The following is a 19445-nucleotide window of genomic DNA, read 5'->3' as shown; positions in this document are numbered from 1 at the left end:
CCTGCACCCTCTCCCCAACTCTGTTCTGGTCAATGGGAGACCCAGGCTTTCAGCACCCAGAGATGTGTTCAGGGGAAAGGAGAGAGACCACTGGAGCCCCAGCAGGGGTGAAGGCTGAAAGTGAGGAGCTAACCCCACACTCTCTGAGGAGTACAGTTTACAAAGGCCCTCTGCGTCTTTCATCTTCTCTGAGACTAAACGAGAACCCTGGAGGAGGTAGAACGGAGAATATCATTTGAGAAAGAAACTGAAGCTCAGAGAGGTGAACCATCCTCCCCAGGGTTGCACAGCCTCTAAGTGGCAGAGACGGCAGAACCCAGGCCTGGTGACTCCAAAGCCCACGTCCTGTTGGCTAAATAGGGAGGTCACTGGCAGAAGCAGAGCTGCCTCCCCAAAAGCCCAACTCCCCTTGAAACCCTCATAACAAGGAGAAGAAATTTTTATCCACCAGAAGCCTCCCAAGGTAAAGAACACTGGTCATCTAGACCAGAGGTTCCCAAACTTGAGCGCATGTCAGAACCACCTGGAGGGCATTAAAACACGGATCACAGGATCCCACCCTGAGTTTCCAAGTCAGTGGGTCTGAGGGGAGGGCCCAAGAATTTGCGTGTCTGACAAGCTCCCAGGTGATGCTCATGCTGCTGGTCTGCGGACCACACTTTGAGAACCGCTGGTCTGGAAGTCTTGCTAAGTGCTTCAGCTTCAAGATGCACTTGGGGCAGAAGGGGAGAAATGGTCTATGTGAAAACCAGAGAGAAAAATGTGTCCTTTTGCTCCCAATAGGGAAGTGAAATGAGAAAAGAGGATGGAGCCGATGGGAGGAAGGCCGTGGGCTCTGAGCAGTAGCCTTGCCTGCAGCTCCACCGACAACTTCCATTAAAGCGATTAGAACGATGCGTGCTCAGGGTTAGTGGCTTGGACAGTGTGGAAATCGAGGGGGCGAGTGATTGAGTGTCTCATGGGAGTAGGGTGGGACACGTGGCCAACAACGGCCAGAGGGACAGGCTGGCGATCTGGATTCCTGCCATCTGAAAGTTGGTGGAAAGGGCTTTGGACGTCCAAGGCTGTGCTAGCAGGGGACTGAGGATATGTCAGAAGCTCCCGTGGGCAGAGCCGGCTGACATAAATCTGGTGAACTAATGATGAGAGCAGCCTCTTGCGGCTCTGTCATGCACTGGCATGATGTTATTATCATGCATTTATGAAGACGATATGAATGCCACGATCTCATTCAATGGCCATACCACCCTCCGAGGTGGGAGAGGCACCTGGGCACAGGGAGGCGAGGGTGCAGAACCTGGCCAGCACCCTAAACCGCAGAGGCCAGCACGACGCCTGAGGTTCCACCGCAGGAGATTAATTCCTTGAGGGAAGGCATTAGCATCTTCCAGAATCCTGCGTTAAAATGTCCTTGGAAAGTTGACTTACCCATTATCTCAAGAAACATTTACAGAGCACCTACCAGGTGCCGATGATATAAAACCTTTGGACAGTCGTGAGCTAAAGCTTTAGTGGGTTTTAATTGGCAACCGGCCTGTCTCATTTTAATTTCAAATTGTCCACAGAGTGAAGAAGCAGGGAGCTGAATTAACCTGGTGAACTGGGATTTTAATTCTAGCGGTTAGCAGACTGGTGCTGTTGTTATGAACGGGGGCACATCTCAGAGAGGCCAGCGTGGTCCAGAGCTGTCCATGGGCTCCTCCCCTCTGGGGAGCCAGAGCCCTCGTGCCAAATGTGCCGCCCAAGGATGGAGGAGTAATGGGGTGTGAAGATAGCGGGGTGGAGCCAGCAGGGGGCACGGGAAAGATGGGGACCCAGATGGCCTGGGTGCTCCCTCGTGCCAAATGTGCCGCCCAAGGATGGAGGAGTAATGGGGTGTGAAGATAGCGGGGTGGAGCCAGCAGGGGGCACGGGAAAGATGGGGACCCAGATGGCCTGGGTGCTCCGGCCTCGGAAAATGCTCACTCTGACAAGAGCAACAGAGAAGCACGTGTAGGACAAACCCCAGCCTGTCCTTGTTATAGGACCCCAAGGGGGTGGTGGAGAATGGGGCCAGTTCTTCTGGAAGCCCACCCAAGACATCCCAGAGGCCTCCGTTGTTAAGGAAAGCGTGTTTGCAGTTAGAGTAGTTGTGTTCTGCGTGACTCAGTGTGCTTGAAAGTTTTCAAAAGCCCAAATGGCGGGAGAAGGGGTGAGGAAGAACCCTTTACCACACAGCCCGGGGCAGAGGAAATGGAGGGCTGATCATCATTTCTACTGTAAATGGGGCTAATAATCATTTCCGTCTGACAGGATTCCTATAAGAATTCAATACAACAATATGCGTAAACCTAGGACAACTTCTGGCATTAGCGAGTGCTGTAGAAGTGTCCGTTTATTTAAAAGCTGACCCAGTAGGATATGTAATTGTCAAGCCCGTCACCTGCCACTACCTATGGAAGGGAAGCGCGTGATTTTTGAGGGAATTTGCTGCAGTGCAGGTACCCTGGCATCTCCCCGAGGGCGAGGGAAGAGGGGTCCTTCCTGTGCCTCCCAAGCCAAGCGGGGGGAGCCCAGGAGAACCATTTGGGCGGGCTGGGGAGGGCAGGCAGGATGAGGGCATGGGCGTCCCCACCTTGGCTGGATCTCTGCCGAGCTGCAGAATCTCAGAGGCCACCCTAAGTGCTAATGGAGTAGCACCCGACAGGAGGTCCCAAGAGTTGGGGGTTTGCAAGGACAGGCCTGGCGCTGGCCCTTCAGAGAAGCCTAAGGCGGCAGCTGGCAGGAGCAGCCTGCAATGGCAGAGCACGGAGAGCAGCCTGCATGTATGGAGAGCCCACTGCTCTGGACTGAACGGCATCTTCCCCCAAATTCATATGGTGAAGCCTTAACCCTCAGTGTGACTATTTGGAGTAAGGAAGTAACAAAGGTTAAATGAGGTCATAAGGGTGGCCCTGATCTAACAGGATTACTGTCCTTATCAGAGGAGACAGCAGAAAGCTCACTTTGTCTTCATGTGTAGGGATGCAGCAAGAAGGCAGCCATCTGCAAGCCAGGAAGACAACCCTCACCTGAAACCATATCAGCCTGCACCTTGACCTTGGACTTCCAGCCTCCACAACTGTGAGAAATGTGTCTGCTGTGTAAGCCACCCAGTCCATGGCACATTGTTAAGGCAGCTCAAACTAGGACACCCAGGATGCCTGCATGTCCCCAGGCACCAAGGGGACTCTGGAGGGCTGCCTGCCAGGGCGAGGGAGCCCCAGGGGTGTGCGCCAGGGCAGGACCCAAGATCAGGCAGAGAGTGCAGCTGGGAGGCCAGGGCAGAGGCCCCTATGGAACATTCTCCAGACAGCACAGTCAGGGCTTCCGCCGTCTGTCCACCCAGAAGGGACAGCCACAGACAGCACTAGCTTTGTAAAAGGGCCTTTGAGCTCTTCCCTGAACAGCCCATCTTCACTTCCAGGGTGTTGGTGGTGGGGTGACAGGGCACTTGGAAGCCAAACCGTGGCCCGGACTCTAGTCAGCCAGGGTCAGCCTCAACTGAGTAGAGGAGAGAAGCTTTGTGTTAGAAATGAAATTAAAGTTGCATTTACATTGGGCTTTCTTTCCTCTGTTGTTGTTTTGTTTGTATTTTTAATTGAGGTATAACACTTTGCTACCCACACTGTGGTCCCCAGATGGGGCATGGGCATCATCTGAGACCTGTCAGAAATGCAGACTCTCAACCCCCCCACCCCCCCAGACCTGCTGAGTCAGAGGCTGCATTTTAACGAGACCCTGGGTGATTTGCATGCCTGCAGAAGTTTAAGAAGCGCCGGTATCATATACACCCAGCTCAAAGAATGTTTACATATGGACACACCCAAGGAACCACCACCCACGTCTGTACCATCTCTCCAGCACCCCACAGGATAATTCCCCAAAGAGAACCAAAGGCTAGCGGCTCTGCCCAGGGCATCTACAGGAGGGCAGGGGTGACCCTGCAGAGACGTCAGAAGGTAGTGGTGCGGAGAAAAAGCCAGCCCTGGAATGCACCCAGCTGGTCCAGCTCCTGCAGAGACCGGCACCCTCCCCTCCAGCTCTGCCTCAGGCCCTGCACACCTGGCCTGGTGTCCAGGTTTACCTTCGCGGCCACCTGGACTCTGGACTCATACAAATGCACACGGTGGAGCTCCTGGGCTGGGGGAGTCTGGGCCGCTGGGGCCATTATGGCTGTGGCTCCAACAGCTGCTGTTCTCTTTCCATTCCGGACAAGGACACGCCATTTCCTTCTCATAACTTGTGATTCCTGGAGTTTGCCACTCTTGTCTGTGCCGTCAGGCAGCCAAGACAGAGCTGGTTCAGATGCTGCTTCTCTGAGGTTCTTTCCGGTTGACTTATTAACTCCTTGAAGATGCTGGCAGGTTCTCAACAAGAAATTGGTCTCCTCTGTTCCCAGCAGCCTTGCCGTGTGCTGTCAGTGAGTCTCCAGGGCTGGGTCTACTCTGGAGGGTCTGTCCTGGGGGATGCGACTCCCTCCTGCCAAAGAATCGTGCCAGGGTGACTGACTGCCTTTGTCTGAAGCAAGTTTCTGAGCTTCGACACTGTGGACTTTTGGGCCAGTTCTTCCTTTGCTGTGGGGAGCTGTGCTGTGCATTGTGGCATGTCCAGCAGCATCCCTGCCTCTGCCTACCAGATGCCAGGAGCACCCCCGTGACAATCAAAAGTGTCTCCAGACATTGCCAAAGTCCCCTGGGAATCAAAATTGCTCCTGGCTGAGAAGCACTGGACTCAATGGATAGCAGAGGCCCTGTGTGCTGGACGGGCTGGAGGAACTGGGAGGGCCTGTGACAGGCTTGCCCAGGAAGAAAGAATCCAGGTCCCCAAGTCAACAGTGAGAGGAGGTTCCAGCACACCTATGTCCCAAAGAAGGGTTAAATGCCAACGGGGCACTTCAAGGTGAATCCGTGGTCAGGCCCTGGGATAGGAGGGGGTCTGAGTTTGGGTTTCCCAGAAGGAGACACTGAAACAAGGATTTTAGTACAATAGCTTATGTGGGAGATGCAAGGAAGAGCGGTGGGGGTGTGGGGAAGCGATACAGCAAAAGACAGGTGCCAAGAGAGGGTGTGATACGGAGCCAGCTGCCACTGTGGGCAACTGGAGTGGGATTCTGCTGGGGACCTCTAGGAGGCAGTGTCGACACCCTCCTCCCAGTCACTGCTCCCCCTGCTCCAGAAGCTGAGGGAGCTGGGGTATTTATACACCACCTCCCGTCAGTCAATGCTTGCTGACAGGGCGCTAATTCCCCAAAGCAGGCTCCAGGGGCCAGGGAAAGCTCTCAGGCAAGAAAACTCGGGGGCCAGCAGTGGGGAGTCAGGTGTCAGTGTGGGAGGGGATGTGAGCACGACACCCATGGCGTCTGCTACCGTCAAATAGCTGTCAACTCTCCATGCCTGGCAGACTCAGCCACCTGGCACCTTGTGCATCTCCAGGTCTCGCCCACCAGGGACAGGGTACTCTCACTGCCCCGGCCTTCAGACTTTTTGTAGTTGCAACTCTTCCTTCAAACACACTCCTAAAAGAAAGCTCAATGTCAATTATATCTCAATAAAAATGGAAAACATAAAGTGGAAGCTCAAGAGGCCAAGAGACTTGGAAAGAAATAGCAGTCAGGGATCCAAGCTCGTTATGCTTAGCTGGAAAGCCGGCCCTCCTAACCGCTCCCCTAGCATGTTTGCAAATAAATGTGGCTTGCAAGCAAATTTCAGGAGCACAAACGTTTCATAAAGAGATTTCAAGATTTTAAAAATGCTTCTCTTATAGACCTAAAATTTAAGTTAGTTCATGCAAAATAAGAGCATTTTCTCCAGCACCATTTAGATTATATAGTGTATCATTCTTACAAAACGCATTATTTCTCCTTTGAAGCACAGTCTCTAGCATCATTGAGATTAGTAAAATAAATCAACAAGTTTGTCTTGGAAAAAAATAAAATCTTTTAAATCATTTAATGCCTGATTGGTTTTTTTCTCATTTTGACACCAGATTAATGAATTTACTTTTTCAACATTGAGGAAGCTAATCTAATGCAGCATAAAGGAGGGCCGCTCTGGTTGACTGAGGGGGCAGGGAGGAGGGTAGGAAGCAGCGGTGAAGGGCCAGAACCCCACAAAATGCTCCCCTCCCTCACCCCGTCCCCCTCCCCCAGACGCTGTTACACAACTTCTGGGTCTCTGCAGAAGACTATTCCCAGATACCAAGAGTGCAGCTCCATCACTCGTTAGCCCTGAGACCTTAGATGAGACACTTACCATCTCTGAATCCCAGTTTCCTCATCCAAGAAATGGGGCCATTTGTGGTCCACGCCTGAAGTGACTTAAATGAGGATTAAATGAGATTGATGAGGATCGAGGCTGCCCCGGGGAGAGAAGCCCAAGGCGTCCTGCCCTACATACAGATCCGTATCATCCTCCGGGAAGCACAGGACGTCCTGACGTGATCTGACCTGATTTGTATCCAAAGTTATAGGACCACCTGATAACCAGACCCCACCTGCCCTGATACCATTTTAATGATTTTTTTCACGATCTTTGTCTTGTAAAGAAATAACTCACATACCTGTGCCTTATAAATTTAGCCCTGCCCTCAACCCGGGTTTGCAGCCCTTGCCTGCCCACGGGTCCTGTCCCCATGCTGTTCTCTGAGTAAAGGAGCACTACTACCAGACCTTGAGAGTCCAAGAAATCTTTCTTTCGACTCCTCAGCTCCGCATCAAGATCACATGGGTGATCTCGGAGTGGGCAATGGACCCTGTTCAGATGTGCTTCCCTGCCTGCTCTCCGGCTGGGCTGCTTTAAAAATTAAAACGAGTGTCTCCACCGGCCACATTTTGAAGCTGAGTATTAATTTTTGCTTCTTAGCTCTGGAAAGAATCATTTCTGTTTTTGCTGTGTGGTTGGGAAATGTCTGCCAAGCTAATTCATCAACCTGCACGGCCTGCTGGGTCCCCTGTGGACCCTCCCAGGGTGTATGATAAGCTCCCTCATCTTTAATGCTTCCTCTCAGGTTTCTTTCAGACCGAATTCCTGCACCCCGCTTCCTGCACCACCGGCACCAAGCCTGGCCCTGGCTCCACCCCCGTCACTGGCGGGAGTTCTTCTCCCAAACAGGGTGGACCACCCATGGACCTTGAACATGTCCATCATCTCAACTTGTCCATCATGACCTGCTTGAGCCTGAACATGGCCGTCACCTGGAGACTCCAGCCACCCTGGCCACCCACCAGCTCAGACTCCGAGTACCACCCGTTGCCTGGAATGAGCCGATATGGCCTTTCTGTTGTTTCTCTTTCCCCTTCTTGTAATAAGAAAACCCCTATTTCCTGTGGGAAACCCATTCTACTGATTACAAGGAGACTGAATTCTTCTCTTTCCTCTTCCTGCCACAGGGGTCAGGTGAACCCAGGACCCAGGCCCTGCTGACAGGGTTTTCCTGGGGACCTTTGCGCCTTTCTGGGAGACAGGGGTGGGGTGGGAGATGTTCTCTTTCGGTTGGGGTTGGTGAGCTGATAATGTGATTCCTGCCCTGTGGAGAGATGGAGCAAGAGCCTGTCTGGGAGGCAAAGCCCAAGTGAATTCTCCTGACTCCTGGACCAAGGATGCCTGAAGCTGGGCCCATCCCTGGACTCTTCAGTTCCAGGAGCCAAGAAAGTCCACCACCTCCTTTCTTTTGTCCCTAAACCAGCTTGAGTTAGATTTTCTGTCATTTGCAACTGAAAGAGCACTGCTGACGTAGAACCCAAGCCCCTCTGAGATAGGATCACATCCATTCTACTCCCCCCTCTCAGGGAGGGAGGGTGGAAGACGCAAACCCACGAGAGCGAGTCTCAGCTTCTAATCCACTTCCCCTTAGAAGCAATTCAGGTGATAAGAGTGTATCACATTTTAATCCGCATCCAAGTATGCCCCCGCCCTGCTTGGATCCATACATTAATCTGAGTGTGTGACCCTGCTGAGTGGATTTACTGCCGATCACGAGGTGGGAAGAACGTGGGCTTGATTTACAGGAAGCCGGCCCTTCCATTTCTACCACATTGACCTTGGGTGGGGTGCGTTCACTCTCAGAGCCTTTATTTCTTGATCTGTGAAAGGAGACAAGAATACCTTCCACGTTTCTCTGGTATTGCCTGGTCTTGTGGATGCCAGCCCCCCAACCTCCATCCCGAAATTTCTGGGACTCCCCAGAGGAAATCTCACCTCTGTCCAAAAAAATGTTATCATCAACCAACACCTGGGCTCTGCAGGATTTGGTGGTTGTTGTGGTTGTTTAAAGTTCACCTCCGGCCTCCTGCCAGCCTGCTGTTCACCCCATGTCCCCTCCCTGGTGCAGGCTCACCACACAAGCTTCACTCCCAGGCTTGATGCACAGGCAGCTCGGACACAGCCTCCAGGCTCTCGCGTTGCTGACCCTGTTACAGGTTTCAGCTCCACCCACTAGGACCTCTCCCCAGCACTTCTGTCCTGCTGCACCCCAAGGTACCCCCTGTGACGCCACCTCCCCCAAAAGAGAGTCAGATTCAATAAGCAGAAAGTCTAGAGACTGCTCACGCCGTTAGACCCAGGACCTCTCATCTCAGACTCCAACGAGGACCCTCCAAGGATCCTCACAAAAATAGTCCGAGAATCCATATGTAGCATCTCTGCAAGGCTGGTCCCCACTCTCCACTGAAAGGCCATCTCAGGTTGCAAACCACAGGTCATCCTACTCTCTTTCAGGACCACCCTGTGGCCCAAGGGAAAGCTTTGGCATCGCTGAGTTCAAATCTCAGCACCGCTATGCAGCTGTGGGACCTCAGGCACATTACCGCACCTCTCTGAACCTCAGTAGCTCCCACTGTCTTCTGAGAGTTATGATGGAGATCCAGTGAGAGTGGCTACAGTGTCCCTAGCACAGCGCCTGGTATCTAGTCCTCACAGTGCACTCCTTCAACAAACATGTAACTAACAAATGTTACTCCTCCCTCTGCTTGAAAAAACATTACTACCATTGATTAACAACAATAAAAACGAATATATCAAGCTCGTGCCGTGTTGTGCACTGTTGTGCTTTCCATGCATTAATTCATGTGTTCACTCACTTAATCCTAGGAGTTAGGACATAACTCCCCCATTTACAGAGGAGGCAACTGAGACACGGTGACATTAAGTAGCCTGCTGAAGTCACACTGGAGACGCAGCACAGTCAGGATGCATCTGAAGTTATAGAGCCCAATTTACATCCCGTCTTTTCAAAAACACACGTCTCAAGATTTTCAGTGTTTAACAGAAGTATAATGGCCTTAAACGTCAATTCAAAAGTACTAGAAACCCAGCTGAGAACTGCTTGTATTTCTTGACCCAGCTCTGACATGAGTCATTCTGTGTGCATAGCAACAGCCACTCCTAATAGCTTCCAGAGAGCCAAGAGCGAGCAAACACAATGGCTTGATTTGCTGTCAGCTGCTTTCCTCCTGTTGGAGCAGACGTTCAACAGCAGAACCCAGGCACAGTCCTTGCCCCGTCTCCGTAGGAAACTAGTCAGGGATGCCAGGGTCCTAGACCCAGACAGCTCACATGAACACAGATAACATAGCAATTTTTTTCTATCACCTTCCATTCGAAGAATTTTCTGGCCGAGCATTTCTGCTCCTTTCCTCCTCCCAGACACAAATCAGTGTGGGATTACCTCCATTTATTCATTCCATAATATCTATAGATTGGGCGCCAGGCATTATTCTCCAAAAAACTAAATTCAAAGGAACAACTTATTCCCAGTTCTTGCTCATTTCCATGAATCAATTTCTTCCAGAAGTCCTTTTAGTTCTCAGAACATATGTTCAGAAACCTTGAGGGTACTGTAGGCTCAATAACTCCACAGAGAATCTAACTCCATCAAAGGAAAGACTGGCCTGTTCCAACCCCTTTAGGTAAGTCCACCCACTCTGCCAAGCCTGCCCTGGGGCGGCGCACGAGGCCACTGCTTGTCCCTCCACGTGGCCTCTCCTTTCCTGGTTCCATCCCCCTCTCTGTTTGAAAGCTTTCTTCCCTCATCTCCTTTGGTCTCCTTGCCGCAAGTCCAAAGCCGCTTTTTCCTCAGCACCTCCCCAGGGCGAGATCTAGTACCTGCCTCCAGTGTGTGGGGTTTTTTCACGCCACCAAGCAATTCTGTGACGCCAGCTGGGTGTCCTGCAATCCGACTCAATTCTGACACTGTCTACCCAGAGAAAGTATCAGATCCCACAGGGTGAGGTTCAGTCCCACAGGACTCTCTGCCCTGCCCCCTACAGACGCCAATCACAAGTCCAGGTTGTCACCTGTGCTTTAGATTGACCAGCTCTAAATCAGAGGTTCCCACGACCCCCACACAAGTTGATTGATTTGATAGAGCGGCTCATAGAACTCAGGAAGACATTTTACTTAATAAATCACTGGTTTATTATAAAAAGATAAAACAAATGAACAGCCAGAGATGCACAGGGCACGGTGTGGGGAAGGGGCGTGGAGTGTCCATGCCCTCTCCAGGCACCTCCCTCTCCCACATTGCTGTGTGCTCGCCAACCCAAAGCTCTCCAAAGCCCCCCTCTCCAGTTTGTACAGGGGCTTCATTAGATAGTCGTGATTAATTCAATCATTGGCCATTGGAGAGCTCAATGTCTAGCCCCTCAACCATCCAAGGAGGTAAGGGTGGGCGACGGGGGACTGAAAGTTCCAACCCTCTAATCGCATGGTTGACTCCCCTGGAAACCAGCCTCCGTCCTTAGGTGACGTAGGGGGTTTCCAAAAGTCACCTCATTAACATAACAAGAGATAACTTTTATCACTCTCTTCACTTGGGAAATTCCAAGAGTTTTAGGAACTCTGTGCCAAGAACCAGAAGACCAAATATATCTCTGTAATTATAAATCACAGTATCACCCTGCCACTTACTTCTTCCCCAACTTCCTTGGCTCCAGGGGACCAACCAACCAGACCTCTTTGCCTGGTCCACTAAATGGGGATAAAGTTAAGGTCTAGCAAAAGGGCATCCTATTTCCCCTAATAAGATTAATGCCTCCTACACAAATAAACAGTTGATGTAAATATGCATGTCAGCAAAAATTAAAACTTCTCCCAACAAACTGGACAACCTAGAAGAAACAGAAAAATTTCGAGAAACATATACAGTCTGAAAACTGTACGACATTGATGAAAGAAATTGAAGACAACACAAATAAATGGAAAGATATACCGTGTTCATGGATTGGAAGAATTAATATTGGTAAAATGTCCACACTACCCAAAGCAATCTACAGATCCCTATCAAAATGCCAATGGCATCTTTCACAAAACTAGAACAAATAATCCTAAAATTTGTATGGAACCACAAAAGACCCCGAATAGCCAAAGCAATCTTGAGAAAGAAGAATAAAACTGGAAGTATCACACTTCCTGATTTCAAACTACAGTACAAAGCCATAGTAATCAAAACAGTAAGGTATTGGCACAAAAACAGACACACAGACCAGTGGAATAGAATAGAGAGCCCAGAAATAAACCCATGCATATATGGTCAATTAATCTACAACAAAAGGGACATACACAATGGAGAAAGGACAGTCTCTTCAATAAATGATGCTGGGAAAGATGGACAGCCCAATGCAAAAGAATGAAACAAGATCTCTACCTTACACTATCTTACACCATATACAAAATCAACTCAAAAAGATTAAAGACTTGAATTTAAGACCTAAAACCAATAAAACTCCTAGAAGAAAACAGAGGCAGTCAGCTCTTTGACATCAGTTTTAGTGATATTTCTTTGGATCTGTCTCCTCAGGCAAGGGCAACAAAATTAAAAAATGAACAATAAAAAATAAAATTAACAATAGGGCAACAAAATAAAAAATAAACAAACGGGACAACATCAAACTAAAAAGCTTTTGCACAGAGAAGGAAACCATCAATGAAACAAAAAGGCAGCCTACTGAATGAGAAAAAATACTTGCAAATCATATATCCAATAAGGGGTCAATATCCGAAATATATAAAGAACTCATACAACTTAATATCAAAAAACAACTCAATTTAAAAATGGGCAGAGGACCTGAGGAGACATTTTTCCAAAAAAGATATACAGATGGACAACAGGCACATGAAAAGATGCTCAACATCACTAATCAGGGAAATGCAAATCACAATGAGCTCTCTTAATCCCCTTCACCTATTAGAGGGATATCAAATGCAAAACCACAATGCGATATCACCTCACACCTGTCAGAATGGCCATTATCAAAAAGACAAAAATCACCAGGATGTGGAGAAGGGGAACCCCCTTGCTCTGTTGGTGGGAATGTAAATTGGTGCCACCAATTTGATAGTGCCTCAGCCACTATCAAAAACAGTATTGGGATTCCTCAAAAAATTAAAAATAGAACTACTAGACAATCCAGCAATTCCACTTCTGACCATTTATGCGAAGAAGATGAAAACACTAATTTGAAAAGATCTGCGGCCCTATGTTCATCACAGCGTTATACACAATAGCCAAGATACGGAAACAACCTAAGTGTCCATTAATAGAGAAATGGATAAAGAAGATGTGATACACACACACACACCACGCACACACACTGGAATACTAATCAGCCATAAAAAAGAATGAAATCTTGCCATTTGCAACAGCATGGATAGACCTGGAGGGTATTACGCTAAGAGAACTAAGTCAGACAGAGAGAGACAAATACTGTATGTGGAATCTAAAAAACAAAACAAATGTACAAACAAAATAAAACAGGAACAGACTCATATATACAGAGAACAAACTGGTGTTGCCAGAGCAGAGTGGGGTGAGAGATGGGTGAAATAGGTAAAAGGGATTAAGAGGTACAGACTTTCAGTTACAAAATAAATAAGTCACAGGATGCAATGTACAGCATAGGGAATACAGTCAGTAATATTGTAACAACTTTGTAGGGTGACAGATGGTAACTAGACTTACAATAGTGAGCATTTTGTAATGTATATGAATATCAAATTGTTATATTGTACATCTGAAAATAAAATAGTCTATGTCAACTATATTTTAATTTAAAATAATTAAAACTTCTCTACAACCCATGCCAGCTCTACAGCATATTAAAATGAAATATTACAGTGATATGCTCACATATCTGAGCAAAACAAAGACCTCGTACATCTGAACAAAATAAAAACCAGTCGCAAACCCAAAAGTTCTATTTCACTAAGAATGGCTTTCGTTGCACAGGCAGAGGTGCCCAGTCCATCGATACACACAACCTCAGGATGCAGCCTCCCTTGCTGCCTCCTACTGAACGTCTCGAGTGTTTTTCCTGGGCTCATCAAGGACTCTTGTCGTCACCACACTCTATTAAACTGCTTGACAGTCGTTTCCTGCACATCCTACTATCTTCGGCTCCTTTGAGCTGTGGTTAAGTTTTAAGCTAAAGTTTATACCAAGCTTGAAGCTGTTGGGACATTTTCTTCCATTTCGGATCCTCAGCAGCTACCCCAGCATCTCTACTCCCGACACAGGCCACCTCCTCTGTAACCCCAAAGGCCATCTTCCTCATTTCCAGTCTGTCAAGCTCTTTTCTCATTATAAATATACATTCTGTAACTCTTCTTACCCGAGTTCTGAAAAGGGTTGTGCTGTTTCCTGTGAGAGACCGACCACAACTAAGCAATTTCACAAGAATATCAGCCTTTCCATCCTCAGTAAGTCAGCCGCTCTCCTCATTCACAGCAGCTGGGTTAGCCCGTGTCGTTTTCATCTTAAACTCGGCCCCTCCCTCCAAATTCCATGACAACAGGTACACTGGGAACATACGAAGCTTTAGGATGACAGTGAGGGGTCACGGGAGGAGTCGCACTCTACAGAAGATGGCACTCACCCCCAATCCCTACCATGAATTCCTCCTCGCACTCAGTCTCTCTCCCTGGCCTCAGTCACCAGGGGGCCCCTTGGCCCTGACCTCCCCCCACTGCCAGACTGCTGGTTGTTCTAAAACTGGGAATCCCTGAGAGGAGGAACTTTAAAAATTATCAATGCCAGGTTCTAACCTAGAGATAGTGCCATAATTGGTGTGGGGTGTGGCCTGAGCATTGGGATTCTTCACAGCCCATGAAGACGACAGCCCCAGGCTATGGCCCCTCAGCCCTCCTCACCAAGGCTAAGCCGGTCACCTCCATCCCCAAGCTTGAACACCCTACTCCACTCAGAGGCAGCAGAGCATGTGAACTCTGGTTTTCCACAGTCCCCACCACCCCTTATTGTCTCCCCACCCTGAGGCTGAGCATCCTTTGCTATCATCATTAATGTTTGCCCTGTCAGTTTCCCTATAGCTAAGAGGAATGGGTGTGTTTCTTGTCCCCGGGTCAATCAGAAGAGAGATGGTCACCAAGGCTCTGTGTTTCTTTCACCTGGCCTGCTTCAGTCACTTCCCTTGAGGGCATTTAAGTTTGTGACCCTGGCGTGGTCCTCATTTCACCCTATTATGATTATTCCTGCTTTACAGGCGAGAAAATGAAGGCTCGAGCTCATAGAGCTCGTGACGGGTAGATTCTCTCAGCCAATTTGACTCAGCAGCCCAAGCTCTAAAGATCTACAGGATTCCGCCTTCTCCGGGTGAGCGACCTTCACCCCCTCCCTACTCAGTTCCCAGAGAGCTCTGCTGTTGGACAGTCTCTCCTTACACAGAGTCCCCAATCTACTTTCCATCCGCAAACATAACATTCACGTAGAAAGAGAGGGAGGGGGGAGAGTCGGGGGTCTCAATGCCTTTGGGCTGCCCAGCAGCTTCTGCTCAGGGGGGCCAGCAGCGTCCTTGCGGTCTGGAAAGGCTGCTCCAGCAGGTGGCAGGTGGGGCCCCGGAACTCCCACAGGGCCAGACGCTGTGGCTCGAAAGGAATCTAGGTCAGAGGTTGAAGGGGGCGTGGAAGGCAGAGGGGAGGCAAGAGCCTGGAACCCAGCCCCTGGTTTGGAGCAGAGGTCGAAGAGAAGGGCCACCAACCAAGGACTCCATGTGGTCTCTAGAAGCTAGAGAAAGTGGGGAAACGGGCTGTCCCCCGGAGCCTCCAGGGGGAAGGCTGGCCTGCCGACACCTTGAGTTTAGGTCTTCTGGCCTCCAGGACCGTAAGAGAATAAATTTTTGTGCTATTTTAAAATAAACTGTGGGCATTTGTTACAGCAGCAAAGGGAAGCTACTGCAGTTAGAAGTCTGGTCCCTCCATCGTGAACTAGTTTGCTAAGGCTCCTGTAACAAAGTCACAAACCGAGGGACTTAAACAACAGACGTTTGTCGTCCTACAGTTCTGGGGACCACAAGCCTGAGGTCAGGGGTCTGCAAGGCCACACTCCCTCTGAAGCCTGCAGGGAAGGACCTGGTCCAGACCACTCCCCTGACTTCTGGTGGCTCCTTGGCTTGTAGCACCATAACTGCAACCTTCCACGGCGTTCTCCCTGTGCGCGCATCTGTTTCTGCATCCAAATGACCCCTTTTCCCAAGGACACAGTCACGCAGGATGAGAGCCCACCCCAACGACTTCATCTTAACGTGATCATCGGCAAAGACCCTATTTCTAAATACGGTCACGTTTGCGGGAACTGGGGGCCGGGACTGCAACATCTTTTGTGGGGGACACAGTTCAACCCATACACAACACTGCTCCTAAAAGTTGCCCTCCTTTGCAAAACCTGGGAGAGGAGGGCAATGACTCCTTACTTGAAAAAACAGACGATCCCAGCTTCGCCCGGCAGCTCCGGCCTGGCTCGCAGCAACTGCCCAAGAAGGAAGGGCCCGAAGCTTGGGGACAGCGTCCAGCCACTCACTCACTGGAACTTCACCACACTCTGCGGGCCTGTGGGTGCTCCCGGGCCTCTCTCATCCTCTGCATCGGTCCCCCCTCCTGTGGTCTCCTTCCAGTGGTCACCGGCTGCCTGCCACGTGCAGGCACGATGCCCGGCCCTCCGTGGATCGTTGTCCTTTCTCGTCTGCCTCCCCAGCAGAACTGTGCCCTCTGCCAGGTTGGGGTCCAGGTCTTCTTCTCTATTGTCCCCCCAGCACCTGCCACGTGCCACACACTCAGCAAGTGGTTGTTGAAATAATTCATTATTCATCTTTGTTTCCCACCTGCTGAGCCCAGCAAAGTCACCAGCACCAAGTCAATGCGCGTTGAATGAAAAAATGGCCCTGGGAAAGCTTCCCTTGGAAGCTGAGCTGAGCTCAGTCTGTTTTCAAACAAGGTGTTGTTTGTGAAGTGGGGGTCTCTCTGAATTAGTGATAGACGTCTCTGTGAATTAATGATTGATGTCTCTGTGAATTAGTGGAGGCATCCTGATGCAGAAGCTCCAGCTGTTGTCGGAGATCAAGGCCTGCTCTGGGTCTGAAAGAAAGCAGCAGACACTGCTCCCCTGCACAGGCACACACACTCAGCCCTTCCCCTGAGCCCGCGCCGCGTGGTTTCTGAACAGCGTCTCGCTGTGGATCCTGGAGGCTGGCAAAGCTTCCGTCTCTTGTCTCTCACCTGGGATGCAAGCGGATCCCCCTGAGCAATGGCAGGGGCCAGTCTCCCTGTTTTGGCAACTACCCCTGCAGGAAATACGGCCACGTGGATTCATTTACTCGCCCTCACTCTGATGGAAACAGAAGGATGGATTCAAGGAACGCCACTGAGGTGTGCGGCTCATGGCAGAGCTGTTCTCCCCTGGTGGGAGGAGACAGTAGGAGAGCAAACCTGGAGGCTCAAACACGGGCAGAGGCAGGCCAGACTCGACTCAGGGGCAGTGCCTTCCCGAGGTGGCCCTGATCGCTATCTCAGGTCGCGGAAGCAGTGTCTGCAAACCCCAGCCTGTGGGCCAAAATCTGGCCACCACCTATTTCTATAAATAAAGTTTTATGGGAATGTAACGCCCCCATCTGCCCTTGATTTACGTCCTGTCTGTGGCTGCTTTTGTGGGACAATGGCAGAGTTGAATCGCTGTGACAGAGACTGTGGCCACAGAGCTAAAAGCAGGGTCAGCTTCACGGGCCTGCAACCCGCAAGATCCGGGGCTCAGAAGACGCCCCGAGCTTGGTTTAGCGCTCTGCTGCCACCGTCTCGAAATTCTTAATCATTTTTCACAAGGAACTCCCATTTTTGTTTTTCTCCTGGCCCTGTAAATTACGTAACCAGTCCTGCCTGAAATATTCACTATCTGGACCCAAAGTCCGCCCGTCCCTCTGCTTTTCCAATCTTCGACTCCTTCTCACTCTCTGCCTTAACAGCTCTGGCCTCAGGAAGCTCGCCCCTTTCTGAAGCAGCCTATTACACTTCTGGAAAACTGAGTCAGCTCTTCCTGCTCCCCTTCACAGAAACCCTAACCCTAACCCTAACCGTCATTATCAAGGGGGCCTACTGTGAGCCAAGCACGGGCTGAATGAAGCCAAAGCCACCAGCCCTTGGGACCATCCAGAATGAATCTCACCCCTTCAGCCTTCAGAGATTTGAGCAAAGTTCTTCCTCCTTCCCCACGAAGTCTCCTTGTCTCCAACCCAACATTGCTGTTTCTCACAAGACGTGTTTCAAACTCCTGCACCATCTTGCTCACCCTCCCTAGATAGGATCTAGTTTTCCAAGACCCCTCTTAAAGCATGGAGCCCAAACAAGGCTCCAAGTGTAGTCTGACCAGCAGGGAGTTGAGTACAACAGTCACCTCCATCATTCTAGATAGTATATCTCTATTAATACATCCTGAGATCACATTGCCCTTTTTGGAAAACCATTCCAAAAATTTCCAAAATCTCTGGTAGGAATCAGGTACCAAAATCTGGTAAGAAGAGATAGTTTTCTTAACCTCTTTACATAGATGAATAAACTGAAGTTTGGAGGGGAGTGACCTGCTGATTGGCACACAGCTAATTACTCCTGGTTCTTCTGTCTCCAAATCCCAAGCTCTCCCTTCTACCAACCAAGACCCTTAGGTCTCTCAGTTTCTTCATCTGTAAATCTAGAAACTGGGTCTTGTCCGGCTCTGGAGTGCTGTGACTTTTCTTCTAAATGCGACTCTAAGAGCCAAGGGAGGTCAGGACACGGGATCCTCTGCCTGGATCTGAACACCGAGGGAAAACAGAAAGCCTCCTTCCCACTCCTCGCCTGCCGTCCCTGTCTCGGGAGCTCGAGCATCAGTAATGAACCTGGCTGGTTCACGGTGGCGCTGACTTTGACAGATCTCAGGGCTACAGCTTGCTTGGCATCTCCATCCTCTTTCCTGTTGCTGCCCGTCCTCCTACCCCACGGACTCACGTCCTCCTGCACATCTCACTTTCAAAGACTTTTTCTCCCTCTCTCTTAGCACGCCCAACAACAACAGCAAAATGCCTTTAAAGTAAGAACGCAGAGTCCCGCATAAAACCCCAGGCAGAAAATGGGCTTCAGAAAGCCTCTCTCCCTCCTCGACCGCTTTCTCCTGTCAGGAGCATCGCCCCAGCCTTGCCCTGAAAGCTTCCTCTTTCAGTGTGTTCTTCGTCGCATTTTCTCCCCGGGTACACAGGTCCCTGGGGCCCATGAGCTTTTCCCCCGGGATGTGAGGTACAGAGTCGTGGCGTGAGGACCGTGGCAGGTTTCGCCATCCACGTTTGACAGGTGAGGACACTCGGCACAGAGAAGGCAAATAGCTGACCCAAGGTCGCAAAGTTGGTTAGTGATGGGGCCAAGAAAGGACCTCAGGAGGAGCGGCTCCCGAGTCAAATGCTCTTTCCACGACATCGTCTTTGGAAACAGGATTGTCACGATGAAATGAGAGACAGCTCTCTGCCTCTGGCATCGGGCAATTTCCACTCTGCCTCTCTGATTCCAGTGATCCTTCTGGTCCAGCTGAAGGGTCGCCACCTCCAGAAACCACTCCGTGGTCACCTCGGGCCGCAGCATTTCCTTCCTCTGAAATCCAAAATGTGTCTTAGCTGCCCCACAACCTCGGCCCTCAGCATCAAGATCCCCAGCTCAAGGCCCCTTTACATGACAAATGAGCCAATTTACGGGCACCGAGGGTGCCTCAGCACGGCGCCAGCACAGAGTGGACCTCGACAATCAGTAGCTGGTTACTGCCGTTATCACTCATTGTTCCAGTTACGATGACTGTGAAACAGGCTATCCCAAAATTTAGTGACATAAAAGAAAGTATTATGCTCCTGGAGTCACTGGTTTTGATACTCAGACAGGGCACTGAGAAAACAGCTTGTCCCTGTTCCATGATGTCTGGGCTTCACCTAGAAGGCGCGACGATTTAGGGGCGACTTGAAGACTGGGGACTGGAGTCCTCTGAAGCCTTGTTCACACATGTCACGCTGGCTGACAGCTCGGGGCCTCAGTCCCTTGGCAGGTGGTCTTGCCACATGGGCTGGTGGGCACTACCTCGCCCCACGGCATCTGGGCTCCAAAGGCAAGGATCCCGAGAGGAGACAGCCAGGAAGC

This window comes from Equus caballus, chromosome 16, assembly GCF_041296265.1.
Source record: "Equus caballus isolate H_3958 breed thoroughbred chromosome 16, TB-T2T, whole genome shotgun sequence".
Classification (NCBI taxonomy): domain Eukaryota; kingdom Metazoa; phylum Chordata; class Mammalia; order Perissodactyla; family Equidae; genus Equus; species Equus caballus.
This window is presented reverse-complemented; position numbering follows the sequence as displayed.